We start from the raw sequence: 18,167 nt of genomic DNA, 5'->3' as shown, positions 1-18,167 counted from the left end.
TGTGATTTGTACACAGCAAACTCTTGATAAATTCCCTTTTCCCCTTCCTTCCTTCCTTCCTTCTTTCTTCTATTCCATAGTCACAGAGCTAGCATATGAAAGCAGGCTGAAGCCAGCATATCAAAGACCAGACACTTCTGATTAGAAGTCCAGTCAGTGCCCCACCAACTATGCTGCTCTACCATCAAACCTGAAGCCAAAGAGGAAATAAGGTGATGTTTCTTTCTACTCATTTCCCTCTTTCACACTTCCTGAGATAGGATGCAGCAGAGCAAAGAGTAGGGTTCATAGGAATAAGTCTAGAGGGAAGAGCAAGGTCCCAAAATGATCTTAGTGAAGCAACTGACTTTAAAGCAAATTATTCAAGTGAAATGTTCTATGAACTTATTTTTTCTGAGAAGAAGCAATACTTGCCAGATGGGTGAAAGAAGGATGAAGAAAGAAGAGTCACCTATTCTAAAAACCATCTCCAGGGCACATCTTTCTAGTAGGAAAAATAATACAAGCCATCATACAAACAGAATTAAAGGGGGGAAAAAAAAGTTCTAGTCTAAATATGAAGCATTTTACTAAGTTTCCTACTAGTAGGGAAAAAAAAATCAAGCTGTCATCTTCCAAAAGAAAATATTTAGAGAGGGAACTATGAAGAGAGGAAATGACTTGTATAAGGTCACTGCTATTAAATGGTAGCACCTCAACCTTTCTCCACTGCTGCTGAAGAGCCAAGTCATTTCTAGGGTTTTTTTTGTTTTGTTTTAATTTTTTTTTTTTGCAAGGCAGTAGGGTTAAGTGGTTTGCCCAAGGCCACACAGCCAGGTAACTATTAAATGTCTGGGGCCAGGTTTGAACCTAGGTACTCCTGACTCCAGGGCGTGGTTCTATCCACTGCGCCACCCAGCTGCCCCCAAGTCATTTCCTAGCTCAGCTCAAGAAGTTACAACTTTAGCAGGGGTTCAAAAAGGGCTCCCAGTTTTCAACAGCATCAGGCCTTCTCACGTGGGTTCATTTGTTTCTCTAACTTGAAGAAAATGACAGTTCAAGTATTAGAAGGTCTGGTGTTGACTTCCTATCTCCTGGTGATTCTTTAATATGGGAGAAAAGGAAAGAATTCTGGTCTTTTAGGATCAGAAAAAAGCTGAAAAGGACATCCAGGGCCTCCTTTGCTTTTAGGTGTGTGAGCGCGCGCGCACGCGTGCACACACACACACACACACACACACACACACACACACACACTCACTCTCTGGAACATCTCAAACTGTCCTTCCTTTTTTAAAAGTATCAGGAAAAAGCAATAGCTTCATCAGGAATCCTGGACAGAACCTTTCCACTCCATACAAGGATTAAATTTCAAACTTGAAATTCTGCTATAATCAAGTCCTTTTGGTTCTGTAATTTGTAAAGAGAATGAACAGACTGAGAAGAGCTTTTTTAATAAAACAAAATTATTAAGCCACCTCTAGTCTTCTCTTTTCCAGGAGAAGGAATTTTAATTCCTGTGGCCTTTTCTTCAGGTATCCTTTCCCAACATATTTAGCATTTAGTCCTTTTCCTCTAAACTCACTGACAAATTCTCTAAACTTTTTAAACTGTGTCATCCAGGCAATGTACAAAGTATTTTAAGAAGACTGAACAAAATGAATGTTCAACTAATACACTATTTGAGAGTTGATTAGTTTTGCTTTTCTTAAAAAAAAAAGGCAAAATATCAGTCTTATACATTGTTAATTCTCTATGGATTGGGTGGAACCTCTATATTCTTTTGCCCTCTGCCACTGCTAAGCTAATCATTCCACTGGTTCTAACTAGTTTCTCCTCTTTCAATATATCACAATTTTATCCTTACAAAAACACAGCCAGTTCTTTTCTGAAGTCGTACTCAGCTAGTACACTTACACTTACAGGCAAGAAGACTTGAATAACTGTCTTTAAAAGCCAACATTACCCAGAAAGGGTCAGCAGGCTGTGTTAGTAGAAGGGGCTAATAATGCTGATGGCTATGAGAGGGTAGCCAGGGAAGAAAGAGGGATAATATCACCAATGTCACCTTCTGGCACCTCACTGGGGGAAGGGATCAGTGAGACCTTGATCCTGGGCACTGTAGTAGAGGTGCTTTTATGAGGCCTGGGGAATAAAACCTGCTTCTCATGCTCTAGTTATTACCCTTCTCTACCTTTCCCCAGTACAAAGAATTTACCCCACCCTGTAATTTAAAGGTTCTTTGCAAATAGTACCAAGAGTACCCCAGGTGGGGCACCCCCTATCAGAGACAGTGTGAATTCAGGAACCCTGATCCTTGGGACACAGTGGGAACACAAGATCACAGAGCTGAACTGGAGTAATTTCTGCTACAACCCCAAGTTTCCACAAAAGGGGAAGCTCCTAGTAGCACAGGATCCCTGTCCTTGACTAAGCCCAGGCAAAAACCCTTCTGGTCAAAGAAATAGTGCCATTCATCTTTCTGAATCCCTGGAACCCGGAGAGCCAAGGAGCCAGGAGGTACCCTAAGAAGCTCTTGGCTAACTCTCCCCCTCACTCTCCATCTCCAGGCTTGGGAAGACAAAGGGAAAATAAAAGCATCTGTCAGAATCTGTATATATAGTGCTAGGCTGGGCACTCTAGACAAATAACAGCTGCCCTTGCCCTGATAAATCCACCCGTACTATGATGCAAGGAGCTAAAAGGGCAAAAAACTACCCCTATCAGATATAACTAACTCTAAACTGCAGGGCAAGTCTGGTCTTCCAAGGGCAATATTCCTAGCCCAGTAGGTTTGCCTCTCATTGTTTGCCAAAAGAACTGCATCCTGAAAAACAATAGTTTAGAAGCAGGAAGGTTTTGTACCCTGAACAGCACAAAGGCCCAGTTCTACACCCTCTTAGCACAGATTTCTACTCCAAGATTGACTAAGAATTCAGGTTTCCAACATAATTAAAGAGTAAAATGAGACCAACATATTATTACAGGGTAAATTTGGGTTTTTTCCTAGATAAATTTTTGACTTCAAAAAAGTACCTTGAATAAGTGAGTAAACAGGATGACAGGTTGTAAATAGTTCTGATTATTCTGGTCACTGGTATGACCTTAGCCACTGATGAAATGTAGAGGGTTTAAACCAGGAATTAGGGTGTGTGGGTGTGTGTGTGTGTCTGTGTGTGTGTTCTAGACCTCTGATGAAGATATGCATCTCCACAGAATGTTTTTAAATGCATTAAAAAAATACATGGGATTATTAAGGAAATCATTTATATTGAAATATAATTATCAAGAGGCGGCTAGGTGGTGCAATGGATAGAGCACCGGCCCTTGAGTCAGGAGTACCTGAGTTCAAATCTGGCCTCAGCCACTTAATAATTACCTAGCTGTGTGATCTTGGGCAAGCCACTTAGCCCCATTGCCTTGCAAAAGCCAAAATAAATAAATAAATATAATTATAAAAAAAAAATATCATGGACTTGAGGTTAAGAACTCTTGGTTTGAACATATATTTAAAATGTACTTTAACCTCCTAGGAGAATCATATGCAAAGGTGAGAGGAGGTAGAAACATCTTCCTATTGGACCCAGAATGTGTTCAATCAACATCAGGTCAGCAATAAGAGCTGATCTTAGTGTAGTATTTGAGAGTCTTTCAAGCTGTTCTAGAGGACAAGATATCAAGATACTAGATGTGGGTCACTTTCAATGAGGAGGAAACTGGCTAGCCAGTCCCAAGAAGTTGGGTTCATCATGTCTTGACATCATTTGGGAAAGGAGGTTTCCAATAAGTAACCCCACGGATCTGTTCTGCTTAACATTTTATCAATTACTTAAAGGTAGAAATCAGAGACTTAGTTGGAAGGGAACTGAAAGGTCAACACAAATATTTTATGGATGACTTCATTAACTTCTTAAAGATTTATGTTTAAAAAAACAAACTTTCCAGGTTTATGATAGGGGAGCAATAGCTAGAAAACAATCAGAAAAAAGTTCTGGATATTTAGTAAAAGGATAATATAATCATCAATGGAATATGGAAGCCAAGAAAACTGAAGCAAATTTGGTCTGTGTGGAGAACAACAGTGTTTAGGACTGGGGAAAGTGACAGTCCTGCTGTCTGCCCTAGTCAGATGGCCTATTTTCATTTAGGGGCACCACCGACAAACTGAAGTGCATGTGTTCAGAGAGGGAAGTGGGATGATGAAAGAAAGGACTCTAATTCATTCCATATGAGGATTTCCTAAAGGAACTAAGGATCTTTAGCTTGAGAAGAGGATATTAATCAGACCTTTTTAGCCTGTACCCAAGGACTGAAGAGCAATAAGTAAAAGCAAAATCTAGCTATCCAGAGACCCAGCTGCCCCAGATGCTTGGAGAGTGGGTTCTTGTGCCCTGTAAGTCTCCCAGAAAAAAAAGATTGGGATGGAGGACCACTCATTCATTTTGAGGGAATTTTTGATCAGATACAAGATTGCCCTGGATGACTTTCCCAATCCCTTGCACAGACTAGTAAGTAACACAAATCAACTCAAGGTAAATAACAATAATAGCCCAATCTGCATTTCTGAAACTAAAATTTAATAAATCAACTAGATACTTCAGGAGGTGAGAGACCAGAACAGGAGGAAGCTCAACAGGAGGTATCCTCTAAAAATGCCTGGCTCAGAAAAAGTGTCAAAGGGAGAAAAAAATCAAATTGAAGTCTAAAACTGTAACAAGGTTAAACACAGCAAGTTTTTCTGAAGCCTTTTGGTTTAGTCTTAGGGAAAGGGAACTGAAATATTGTTTTAACTATGAGTTACTTAGAAAAGGGATCAAAAGAAAGAATAAAAACCTAGTTGTTTTTTTTAAAGCACACAATTCAATCAGCAAACTATAGTCTCCCAGCTTCTTAGCAGCAAGGTGCTGCCTAGGAAAGCTATTAAATGCAAATTTCTCCAATCCATGGTAATCAGGCTGTCAGGCTGGGCCCCCTACTTCTTTGTCAGCGATAAAAGGGATGGCAGATGTGCTTGGGGGTCCCAGAGACACTGAATGAACAGAAAAAGCTTGGTGAATAATAATTCAGAGAAAAAAGAAGTCCCCCTTGTCCCTCTCCTCCCCAAAACTTACAACACATCACTAGATCCCAACCCCATATCACATCCTATGTCAAGAAAGTTCTTCCATTCCCATCCCTTACTCCCAGTAACCTCACTCTCTGAGATTTTCCAAATGGGAGGAGGAAATTTTTTTTTGATGGGAGAGGATTTTCTTTCTGTTATAAAAGCAAATCACCATATTCAACAATACCAGCCTCTTATCACTGAGAATTCATGTAAAGCTCCAGATCTGCCCTAATGAGGGCTTCTGGGATCCAGAGCTACCACAATCTTATAGGTGCCTTGGATCTCAACAACCTACTATCAAAGAACAGTAAATACCCATACTCCCCCAACCACAGTAGTTCTTGTACCTAAAGAAGACTATTTCTTTATTAGTCTCTCAGCAATAGTTCAGATTATCATTAGGCAAATGTGGAATTATGGATGAAAAATATGATGCTCTAACTATAAATCAATTGGAGAATAGCCCCAAGTATCTGTCATATCTGGTCCCCAGGGTACTTTTATAAATTTCTAGAATTTGAAGTAAACTTTTCTACCCCTCTGTCCTGCTTTGCAAAAGACAGAAGTCATGACCTCCTCAATTTTCTTTTGTACTTCTAGGGCAAATCAAGTTTACTGTGTAGAACTCCCCAACTGGGCTATAGATGGGTAAGGGTTCATGCATTTGTGCCTTTTGATTGTTGGGTGGGAAAGGACATGGAGATAGTATCAAGAATGAAAATGGCTCAGAACCTGATCCCTCTTCCTGGTTTCAGTATCATCTGGGTAGTCCTGCCCAAGTTTCACCAGAAAAGAAATGATGCCAGATATGGTCCACTAGATAACAAAGAAGTTCTATTTAATATCATAATAGAGTAAGTAAAGGCAGAGTTCTATAAAAAAGGGTTTCCACATAATAGGAACTTTAAGACAATGGGAAATTCAATTTAAATCTAGAAAACAGGGGCAGCTAGGTGGCACAGTGGATAAAGCACCAGCCCTGGAGTCAGTAGTACCTGGGTTCAAATCCGGTCTCAGACACTTAATAATTACCTAGCTGTGTGGACTTGGGCAAGCCACTTAACCCCATGTGCCTTGCAAAAACCTAATAAATAAATAAATAAATATATATATATATATATATATAAATAAATCTAGAAAACAAGCACAGAAAAACCTAAGGGAAAAACAGAAACAGAGAAAGAGAAAGCACTTTTTTTCCCCAAGAATCAAGTCCCATTGCTCCCTACCCTTAGCGCAACTGCCCCAATATCCCTAGTCTATCACAGAAAGTTCCCAAGGCAATAGGAGCCCCAGTTTCTATTAAGACTGACTAGCAGTCAACCTAGAGGCTCAGACCTCTAGCCTTTTACCCTTTGTGTGGAGGACAGTGGATCACTGCTGTTTAGTTAGTACTATAGAAACCTGAAAGAATATTTAGGGAAAAAAAGAATATTTAGAGTAACCATATTTTATGAACTTCCAAATTGGAATAACCTGATCTGACAAAGGAGATTCCTTCTGCAAAGCTTAGTAAAAATGTATTTCTTTTTCTTGAGATTGGGCTGAGCCTAAAAAAAAGTTGTAGATTAACTCCTTAAACCATGGGCCATCTACTGATGCAAAAATCAGTTTTAGGAAGAAGGTAAAAGGCTTGAAACTGCAGCACAGTGATGTGACCAAGTAGGAAAAAAAAAGACTGAATTTTACTGAAGGAGGCAGAGCTCCAAGGACTGAGGAAGGTATAATCTCCTAAGGGCCTGCCTGCCCAGAACAGAAGGAAACAAATCTATCTTGGACCAACTGCCACATTGTGAAATAGATTTACAATGTTTATAATCTCTAGGGAACTGGATCCCATCTTTCTGTGCACAGCAGAACATTATTTACAAGAATTCCTTTTCTCTCCTGGAGACAGCCCCAAAGACCAACTCAAATACCAACCTTTTCTTTTAAAGAGTATGGTATGCTAAAGTCATACCAAATCTGTTGCTACTAACACCAGCCAAATGCTTGGTTCTTTTCATTTTCAAGGTATGACATACTTACCCAAGGGATAGCCAATTAGAAGCCCAACCTTCTCTAGGACTGTCCAAGGGGTTCAAAGGATAGACACAAAAAGAGGTGCCAGGGACAAGAAGTACTACTGGTCATCAGAGAGAGAAGTTTGCAACTATGTTCAACTCCATGCTAAGGGGAAGGATGGGAAGGGGGATACATAGTAGACATCATAAAGATGTAGTGAATGAAATAGAATGACCTCTAAATTTCTTGAACACTCTGGATGGATACAAAGTAATCTATTGTCAGCCCTTCCTTTAAGAGCACTTAAAATTTAGCTGGGGAAAAGGACTGCCACAGAGAAACCGAACTAAAAAGATGGTAGGTTATATGGCAAGTGGAGAATCAGAAGGAAGCTTCCCAGAGGATCAGGGACTTGGGCTGGGTCCTGAAGACAGGAAGAAAGTCAATGAGGCTATTCCAAGAAGAAATTGGGAAAGGGAAGGTAATTGCACTGTGCCCACTATTATCAAAGCCAGGCAATGAGCTAACTCTGGATTTTAAAAGACCTTCTTTGAAAGACTAGAATTAAGGGGCGGCTAGGTGGCGCAGTGTGGCCTTGGGCAAGCCACTTAACCCCCTTTGCCTTGCAAAAACCTAAAAAGGACTAGAATTAGCAAATATGCCCCAGGCAGTGAAGAGTAGCCTCTCTGGATGAACACAGTGTTAAGAGCAGGAGAGTGGTAAGAAATATGGTTTAAAAGGTAGAGAAGGCAAGACTATAGAGGATCAAGTGAAGTACTGACGGGTTTGGAAGGGAAAAGGCAAGAAGATACACATAGTCCTGGTAGACGGTGGACAGTAGATTTTTCTAAGTCAAGTCTTCTATTCATTAAAAAGAATTTTTTAATTATTATTCTAAAAGGAGAAATTTGTTTTCACCACAGGTTTTGGGCTTTACTCTTCCCCCAGATAGATCTAGGATCACCACAACACGGTTCAATGCTTCTAAACAACATCTTCAGGAACTGATATCCAACATAAGGTGTGTTAAAGTGTTTCCTGATGCTTAAAATCACCAGCAGAAGGAACCAGAACCTGATCCCTCTTCCTGGTTTCAGTATCACCTGCCCAAGTTCCACCAGAAAAGAAGTGACGCCAAGATGTGGTCCACTAGATAACAAAGAAGTTCTATTTAATATCATAATAGAGTAAGAGTTCTATAAAAAAGGGTTTCCACATAATAGGAACTTTAAGACAATGGGAAATTCAATTTAAATCTAGAAAACAAGCACAGAAAAACAGCTTACTTGAATGGATCCCAAATCTCACTGGGGCAGGCTCCAAATCTTTCAAGCCTCTCCTCCTATGTATTCTTGCCCAGGTCTTCCCACAAATCTTCCAGAGTAGGTAGATAGAAAGGCATACTAGACAGACCCTGTTCCTACCTGACATGTTTGAGGTCTTCTGAATTTTTTCATATTTTGCAGAAATCCAAGTGCAGCATTCATTTCATTCTTGCTACATGGTTAGCCTGAAACAGCTAAGTGGCATAGTGGCTAGAGCACTGGCTCTGGAGTCAAGTTCAAATCTAGCCTCAAACACTTGCCACTCATTAGCTGTGTGTCACTGGGCAAGTCTTAATCCTAATTGCCATCTCCAGTCATCCTGATTCATATCTGGCTACTGACCCAGATGGTTCTGGAGGAGAAAGTGATGATGACTTAACACAGCACTCCCTCACTCACATTCAATTCACATGCATGTCATGGCATCACCTCCCTGATATCATGGTCTTCTTCAAGAATGAAAGCCAGGAGGCAATTAGATGGTGCAGTGGATAGAGCACTGGCCCTGGAGTCAGGAGTACCTGAGTTCAAATCCGGCCTCAGAAACTTAATAACTACCCAGCTGTGGGGCCTTGGGCAAGCCACTTAACCCCATTGCCATGAAAAAAAAAAACCTAAAAAGAAAGAATGAAAGACAAACAACAACATGGTCAACCAATCACCTTTTCTGTTTATTTTTAAATGGATCTGGATTTTATTTGTGGAAGTAAGAAAATTAAAAGCTTCCTTTTTAATTCCTCCTAAAATATTTAGAAATGTTTTCCTCTAAAGTTCTTTCTGAATTCTTGGGGAAAAAACCTCTTGGAAAGGCAGGTGATATAGGTTGAGGACAAAAAGGTCTTTTTGGTGGTGAAAGGATTAAAAGGTAATCTTCCCTCTTTACTTCCAGAACAGTAAAACCCTGGCTCAATCACATGGGAAGTGCCTTTTGGACTTCCGGGAAACTTATTTTCACATCTTTCTATTCCTTGTAGATTCTCCATACCCATCTCTGGGAATGACTCTGTTGATTCTTTAAGGATGACAATGTGGCTATTCAACTTCTGGAATATCAATACAAGATTGTATCTTACATATTATATGGCCATTTCCTTGTTCAAGAGTCTTCTAAATATTACCTAAAATCTTCTTGGAGCAGAGTCATGATAGAAGGCATGTTTGCATATCTTTCTTAAAAGTTAGAAATGGTTTAGCTATATAGGTTAATGCCAATTTCAATAAAACTGCTTTTGGGAGACTTACCTAAATCAAAGAACAAATTGTCAATATTTCTATTTTTTTCTTTGACAACCTCGTAAGGAATTTAGGTGAAGAAACTCCTCTTATCCCAAGCAGATCAGGAACTATTCTGCAAGTTAAGAGTCATTGAGTTTTGCATGGGAGTTTTGCACACAGCTTGGTCTGTGGGTTTTGCACCAAGGTTTTTCTTCCTGCTTTATGAGCTCTTCTACATCTTCTTTTCCTTCCTTGTCATCCCTGTTCTTGATGAAGGCTCTTATGTGCACATCACTGTCAGTAATAAACCACATCCTTCTTCTATCCACACCATGACATTCCCATGAACCTGACAACTTTCATGATACCTGATATCTCTATAGTGTTTCTAGGTTTGCAAAGCACTTAACACAAGTTATTTTATCAAAAAAAGCAGTTGTGGGGGAGGCTGGATGGCGCAGTGGATAGAGCACCAGCCCTGGAGTCAAGAGTCCCTGAGTTCAAAACTGGCATCAAACACTTAATAATTACCTAGCTGTGTGATCTTGGCCAAGTCACTTAACCCCATTTGCCTTGCAAAAAAAAAAAACCTTAAAAATTTTTTAAAAAAGAAAAGAAAAACAGTTGCTATATTAGAAAAAAAAGAGTGGGGTTATTGAAGTTCAGAATTAGGACTTCTCAGCCAAGAAAATCCTTAACCCAGGATATGGAAGACTTATAAGTATGCCTCTTTTTTGGGGTAACAGGGAGATGGACCTCCTCGATTGCATTAGATATGCCTATGTTGGGACAGCTAGGTGGCGTAGTGGATGAAGCACCGGCCCTGGAGTCAGGAGTACCTGGGTTCAAATCTGACCTCAGACACTTAATGATTACCTAGCTGTGTGGTCTTGGGCAAGAAAAAGAAAAAAGATATGCCTATGTTATGTAAGGCAAATTATTCAACTCTTATAAATTTTTTTTAAAAATGTATTTTTTTTTTAGGTTTTTGCAAGGCAAATGGCGTTAAGTGGCTTGCCCAAGGCCACACAGCTAGGTAATCATTAAGTGTCTGAGGCCAGATTTGAACCCAGGTACTCCTGACTCCAAAGCCGGTGCTTCATCCACTACGCCACCTAGCCACTCCTGAAATGTATTTTTAATGTTTGTAAAGCCCCCAAATATTCACTGCAAGACAGGGAAAAACGTAGGTCTCTCTAGCTTTCAGAGGAGACAGAGAGAGAGAGATTAAGGAATAAGAATGAGGGTCACTTAGAAAACATGACAAAGAGGCATCTGAAACTCAGGATGTCTGTTTCCAATCTTTCTATTATAACCTTGCTTCCTTCTCTTTTATGGAGAAAAGGAAAAGAGTTCTCTGGAATTTCCACTCCTGGGCTTTAAAAAGATGACCAATCTATAAGGAAGAGATGGAGAACATCACTAAAAACAAACTAGATGATTCTGATTACCTTAAATTAAAAAGCTTTTACACAAACAAAACCACTGTAACCAAGATCAAAAGAAATGTAGTAGACAGGGAAACAATCTTTTCAACTAGTATTTCTGACAAAGGACTCATTTCTAAAATATATAGAGAACTGAGTCAAATTTTAAAAAAAAGCCATTCCCCAATTGACAAATGGTCAAAGGATATGCAAAAGTAATTTACAGAAGAGGAAATTAAAGCTATTCATAGTCATATGAAAAATTGCTCTAAATCATTACTTATTAGAGAAATGCAAATTAAAGCTTTTTCGAGGTACCACCTCACACCTCTTAGATTGGCCAATATTATGAACAGAAAGGACAATGATCATTGCTGGAAGTGTTGTGGGAAATCTGGAACACTAATTCATTGTTGGTGGAGCTGTGAACTCATCCAACCTTTCTGGAAAGCAGTCTAGAACTAGGCCCAAAGGACAACAGCATACCCTTTGACCCAGCAATATCACTACTGTGTCTATACCCTGAAGGGATGATGAAAAAGGGTAAAAACATCACTTGTACAAGAATATTCATAGCAGCCCTGTTTGTGATGGTAAAGAATTGGAAATCAAGTAAATGTTCTTCAATTGGGGAATGGCTTAACAAACTGTGGTGTATATATATGTCATGGAATACTATTGTTCTATTGGAAACCAGGAGGGATGGGAATTCAGGAAAGCCTGGAGGGAGTTGCATGAACTGATGCTGAGTGAGATGAGCAGAACCAGAAAAACATTGTACACCCTAACAGCAACTTGGGGGTGATGATCAATCTTTTTTTTATTTTTTTTTCAAGGCAAATGGGGTTAAGTGGCTTGCCCAAGGCCACACAGCTAGATAATCATTAAGTGTCTGAGACCAGATTTGAACCCAGGTACTCCTGATTCCAGGGCCAGTGCTTTATCCACTATGCCACCTAGCCGCACCGGTGATGAACAATCTTAACGGACTTGCTCATTCCATCAGTACAACAATCAGGGACAATTTGGGGCTGTCTGTGATGGAGAGTACCATCTGTATCCAGAGAAAGAACTGTGGAGTTTGGACAAAGACCAAGGACTATTCCTTTAATTTAAAAAAAAAACAACTGCTATCTTATTGTCTGATCTTGCTATCTCTTATATTTTATGTTTCTTCCTTAAGGATATGATTTCTCTCTCATCACATTCAATTTGGATAAAGGTATACTATGGAAAAAAATATAAAGACTGGAAAACTGCCTTCTGTGTGGGGGTGGGGGGAGGGAAGTAAGATTAGCAGAAAAATTGTAAAACTCAAAATAATTAAAATCTTTAGAACTCTAAAAAAAAAAAATGACCAGTCTGCTCTGAAAAATCCTAACAATCCCATTTTAAAATTCACAAGAGCAGCATTTTTTCTCCATTACAACAATGATCTATCCTATTCCTTTGGTAATTGATAACCAAAAAATTGTGTAAGTGAATATATTGCAAATGGGTTTCTATATATTAAATATATATATATATATATATATATATATATATATATATATATATATATATAACAAATCCAAATGAAATGAATACTAAATAGAAGAACAAAAATTAGCCAACAATCTTCACAAACAAAACCAACCAACAACAAATCCAGTCTGGGCATATTTCTTATTAGATGTCATGAGAGATGAAATTCTTTTAAAAATTAGACAGTGAACTCAGGTCTTTCCTGAATCTCAGGAGGTGATCTCATCCTGAACAGATCTTTGCACACTTTTAAGAAAGTCTTCATTGAAATCAAACCTGTGCCTTTCATCCGGAAGGATAGGAAGGCAAGAAGGCCTGCTATTCTGATGGTCTAAGGCAGACCAAAGGAGAAAAGATGCCTGCTATAGTTCTTCAAAGAAATCATCCATCCAACACTTAGCAACCTTCTACAAACCTTGGATATCTACAACTGTCCTTCAAAGTAACTCCAAAGGTGCCTTGCGACCAAGAGAAACAAGGAAATTTAAAATACTCTAACACACCCACACAATACTTAAGCACAAATGGGCTTTGTATAAAATTTAGTTAAGTTATCAGTTCTTTAGACAATTGAATTTTTAATTTTTAATTTTTTCCCATTTCATGCAAAGATAATTTTCAACATTCTTCCTTTTGCAAGCTTTTGAGTTCCACATTTTTCTACCATCCTCCCTTTCCTCCCCTCTCCCCAGGGCAGGGAACAATCTGATCTAAGGTGTGACAATTGAATTTCAATGACTATTCAGTATATTCATAGGATAGAAATCTGCCTATCCATAAAGTTGGTCAGAATTTTCACAGTTATAAAGGAACCAGTGACAAGGGGTCACAAGAACCCCCACCACTTCTCTAGTCAAACAGTTCAGCAGATGTCTGAAAAGAAGGAAAGATAAAGTGGATCATCTTTTTCACAGTAGTCAAGTCATTTAGTTGCCTACTTAAGTGGTGACAAAACCACCAGGCTTCAAATTTTGGGGGAAAGCATCATCAAGAGCCTCAGCCCTAAAGCCCTATCAGTTCCACTATCACATCATCTGGGTGGGGGTCTATGTTGTCAAGACTCAATTCACACACATTTTTTTGGACATTTATATAATCCTAAAGAACATGAAAAATATATTCCCAAAGGGAGATGGAAACCAAAAATGGTGATAAGTTTGACTAAAGGAGTTGATCCAGAATTCCCTTTTCAGGCCAAAAGTAGACCTAAGTATCTGACCATATGACAAGTAAAAAAGATGATCACTATTGGGCTATAAGGGCAATAAATAAACAATGGCAGCAAATTCTTTGGAAGGTCAAATGCAGGTTTTCCCTCAGGAGAAACATGCTAGAGTGGCATTCCTCACAGAAAAGGTATCACTTCTTCAAATACTGGCTGCCTGACATAAACTAATAACTTTCACGAGAGTCATGTTCCAGTTCTGCCATCATTAATTTGTGTGACTTTGGGCAAGTCATTCAATCTCTCTGAACTTCTATTTCCTCCTCTATAAAATGACAAGGTCGAAGAACCTTGACAAAGTTATATGACAAAGTTGTAAGTCCCTCACAGCTCTCAAGATTGTAAGATTTAAGGGGCGGCTAGGTGGCAGAATGGATAAAGCACCCGCCCTGAAGTCAGGAGTACCTGGGTTCAAACCCCGCCACAAATACTTAATAATTACCTAGCTGTGTGGCCTTGGGCAAGCCACTTAATCCCATTTGCCTTGTAAAAAAAATAAAGGACTGCCTATCCCACCTTCTCACTCATCTTGACCATGTAACCAGTATTCCTTTCATTATTATCAAGGACAAGGGCAGCAGCCCATGGCTTAAGAACAAGGGGCTACTCTACATTTAAATTAAAAGCAATTTACTTTGGTCATAACTGCTGAAGTCCCTTCAATTTTAAAACTTTTGTGATTAGAAGGTGCCTATATTCCCATCATTAGGTTAAATTACTTTTAAAAAAAGAACACTGGTTTCACTACCTGGGATACTTCTGGTGCTCCACAAACTTACCCTCCTGGATCACCAGAAGATCACAGAACAGTATGTTCTGTGATCAAACATGGAGAAGAATAGTACTGAAAAACCTCTCTCCTGAATAAGACAATGCTTACTGACTAGCCTAGTTGAATTATTAGGAGCAAGTGACTAAACATTGAGAGCTCAGGGAAAACTCAGGGAAACCGTTATACCTAAAAAGATAACTTCAGTTAACCAGGTTCAGCAAAACACATTGCACCTTGGTATTCAAAATCTAGAGTAACTTCAAAAGACTCAACTTCCCCACCCACTTCCAGCTTTGGGAACAGCAAACCACAAACAGGCACAAAGATAATAGAAAGAAAAACAGTCTTTTTTTGGCACTCACTCATTATCAAATATCTTTAAATTCAAATGTAGTAAATGACCAGTGAATGAACCTCACCAATCCCTTCATTCCTTTATTAATCTCCAAACATTTCCTATAACTGTTCCTAACTTTCCCCACTCTCCAGAAATCTTTAAACATCAACTTCTACTCTTTGAAGAACCCATGTTCTTTATTAGCATCAAGATCTTTCTTTCTATTCAAGCTCCCCCATTTGGTTTCCTTCCCATACCTATCCTAGGATCATCTCTCCTACTGACTGAAAAATAGTGACGTCTATCCCTTGCTCTTTCTTCTCTCCAATATCCTCAACTTCTTCCACTAGCTCCTTAAAACACAAATAGGTTTCTCCTGACTTGGCTGAAAAAAAAAATTGCATTCCTTTGAATACTGCTGTCCTTCTCTAGTTACTTGCTTTAAACAAACTTTTGTAGCTACAAATAAAAAGCCTACCAGACATCTCTTTTCCTTATCTATTCTCTCCCTAATTCCTTGTAATGTGGCTTCTATTCATTTTACTAAAAATGCTCTTCAGGTCATTAATGACCTCTTCATCACAAATCCAATACCCTTTTCCCAGTCTTAATTTTCCCTTAAAACAGGCAGGAGAAGAGGTTTGGAGTAAAGGAGATCTGACTAAATTCTGGTTCCAATATAAAGGAGCTAGTCCAACCCATCCAGGAAAAGAATCTTCCCTATCACCTCTCTGAGTTGTCCAGTCTCTGAATGAATACTTCTGGAAATCATTTCCTCTTAAGGGAAGTCAGGCTACTTGCGCAGTTCTCATTATTTAGAAGCTTCTTTGCACATTAAGTCTAAATTTGTCTCTTTTAACTTCTTCCTGCTACTACCTTCTGTGTGACATCTATACCACATGGGACAATAATTATGTTATGTATCTCTTTTCTCTATATAACCCAAAGTCCCTAATGTGGGATCTGTTAAATAAAGTTGACCAAAAAAGAATCTGGATTCAAATAATGAAGATACAAGTGTGTCTACAAGGACATAATGGGCTAAGTTTTTAAGTTAAAAACTATTTCCTGGTGGTTCCAGACAATGACAGCCCCTGTGAATATTTGGGCAAATTGAAGATTATTTCTTAGAGAATATTTCTGAGGTGGATAGAGCACCAGCCCTGGAGTCTGGAGTCCCTGAGTTCAAATCCAACCTCAGACACTTAATAATTTACCTAGCTGTGTAGCCTTGGGCAAGCCACTTAACCCCATTGCCCTGCAAAAAATAAATAAATAAATAAACTAAAAAAGAAAGAGAGAATATTTCTAAGTGCCTCGTGAATTCATCTCTATTAGGCAAAGGAGAAGAAAAGAAAAGAAAATAACTCAGTCACCTCCAGAAGAAGTTTCCAGAAATAAAGAGCTGCTATAAAACAAAGGCCCTATAAGATGTTCTCAAACACAGAAACATCCACCAGGGAATTGTTAATGACCAACTGGCTGGTACTAAATTGGGGGGGAGTAGAGATTGACACTTGAAAAAGTCCAAGCTATAATAACAGCAGAAAAGAAGCAAAACAGCATGTACTGGGAAGTTTTCCCTTTGCTTCCTCTAAGACCATGCTTGATCTTTCAGTAACTGGATGAATGGTAAAGCAGGCCAGTATAAAACCCTTTGTGCATCTCCAGATCAAACATCATGATTTTTCCCTAAGCCCTGGAAAACCACTGTATTAGGGGAAACCAATCCAAAAGGCTTTTATATCTCTTCATGAAAAATAGTTTGAGTTATTGCTAATGTCCAAGGGACAACCCACAAGTCCTTCAAATGGTCATCTTTAGGTCACCAAGGTCAAACAACCAAAGCAAGGCCTTCAAGGTCCATCATTAGCCCCCTAATCAGAATAAATGGGAACAGGAGTCTTTCCTCTTATCTGTCCAATCCAAAAAAGTAAGGATCCCAGAGAAGGAAACAAAGTTAGATATGTACAACACCCTGAGGACATGTTATAAAAATTAGACTGTTCAGTCCAGGAACACCCTGAACCCCCCACTTCCTTGTTCAGTCCCAAACCCAGTTAAAACATTCAGTGATATGGTCTATGGACTCCTGTTTCTTCTTATGTATGATGGCCAAGACTCCATCTGTTCAGTCTAACCTAGAGGATATCACAATTACAGTAGAGACCTTATGGCTTCTTCTGCCAGAAGCAGGCCTTGTTTCCCTGTCCCTTCTTCCCTTCTTCCCCCATGCCTCTTGGGCCTTGGCCTTTAATAATACAGATGGTCTGGAGAAACTGCAGGGCTCACTACCAATTATTGCTTCCATCAGAAAACAATCATTTTATAGACTCCTCTGAAATGACTCTGCTGGGTTATCCTGTGAACTTGTACTGACTTCTCTATGAACAAGCGGCACCCCCAGGAGAATTCAAGTTCCTTTAGGCCTGAGGCTGGAACCCCACAGTATCTGGTCTAGAATAAGACCTTCATAAAACAAACCCCCTCCACAGTTACCCAGAGAAGTGGATGAGTTCATTTAGGTATCCTGGTCAATGTTCCCCTGTCCCTCAGTATTCACCATAGACTTGAATCCAAAAAATCCATAGTTGTCCATAGGCAAGGGTCCCGAGAGACTTGTCTACCCTAATGCTTTCATTGAACAAGTGAGAAGTTAAGCAGCCTGCCCAAGGTAACACAGAGAAGTAAAATCTGGGATTGTAACCCAGTTCATTTACCTTCAAACCACATGGCCAATGCCATCCCAAGAAAAGAAAAGCAATTATCAGGACAGCTAGATGGTACAGTGGATAGAGCACCGGCCCTGGAGACAGGAGTACCTGAGTTCAAATGTGGCCTCAGACACTTAATAAATCACCTAGCTGTGTGGCCTTGGGCAAGTCACTTAAACCCATTGCCTTGCAAAAACTAAAAAAAAAAAAGGCAATCATCAAGTCATCCACATCTGTTCACCCCTCTAAGTATGCTCACTCAGGATCTGAGAAAATATGGCTCTTGAAAATTCTAATCTATCTCAATGTATACCATAGAAACAATGTAAAGACTAACAGAATGCCTTCTGTGGGGGGTGGGGAGAGGGAAGCAAGAATGGGGGAAAAAATTAAAAACTGTAAAACTCAAAATAAATAACATCTTTCAAAAAAAAAAAGAAAATTCTAATCTATCAAACTTTCTGCCCAAAATTTAATTAAATCAGAAGGCTTTGAATTCAAGACACTTCATAAGGGAGGGCTCTTCTAGATAGATCTT

General features: G+C 39.3%; 1 protein-coding gene across 2 annotated transcripts in view; it reads right to left on the bottom strand.

The window, feature by feature from the left end:
• CARM1 (coactivator associated arginine methyltransferase 1) overlaps positions 1-18,167 on the bottom strand; it is an 82,738-nt gene that overhangs the window by 56,465 nt on the left and 8,106 nt on the right. The window lies entirely within an intron of this gene.

The sequence above is a fragment of the Macrotis lagotis genome, chromosome X (genome assembly GCF_037893015.1).
Source record: "Macrotis lagotis isolate mMagLag1 chromosome X, bilby.v1.9.chrom.fasta, whole genome shotgun sequence".
Taxonomy (NCBI): Eukaryota; Metazoa; Chordata; class Mammalia; order Peramelemorphia; family Peramelidae; genus Macrotis; species Macrotis lagotis.
The sequence above is the reverse complement of the archived record's forward strand: the minus strand, read 5'-3'. Positions and strand labels throughout refer to the sequence as shown.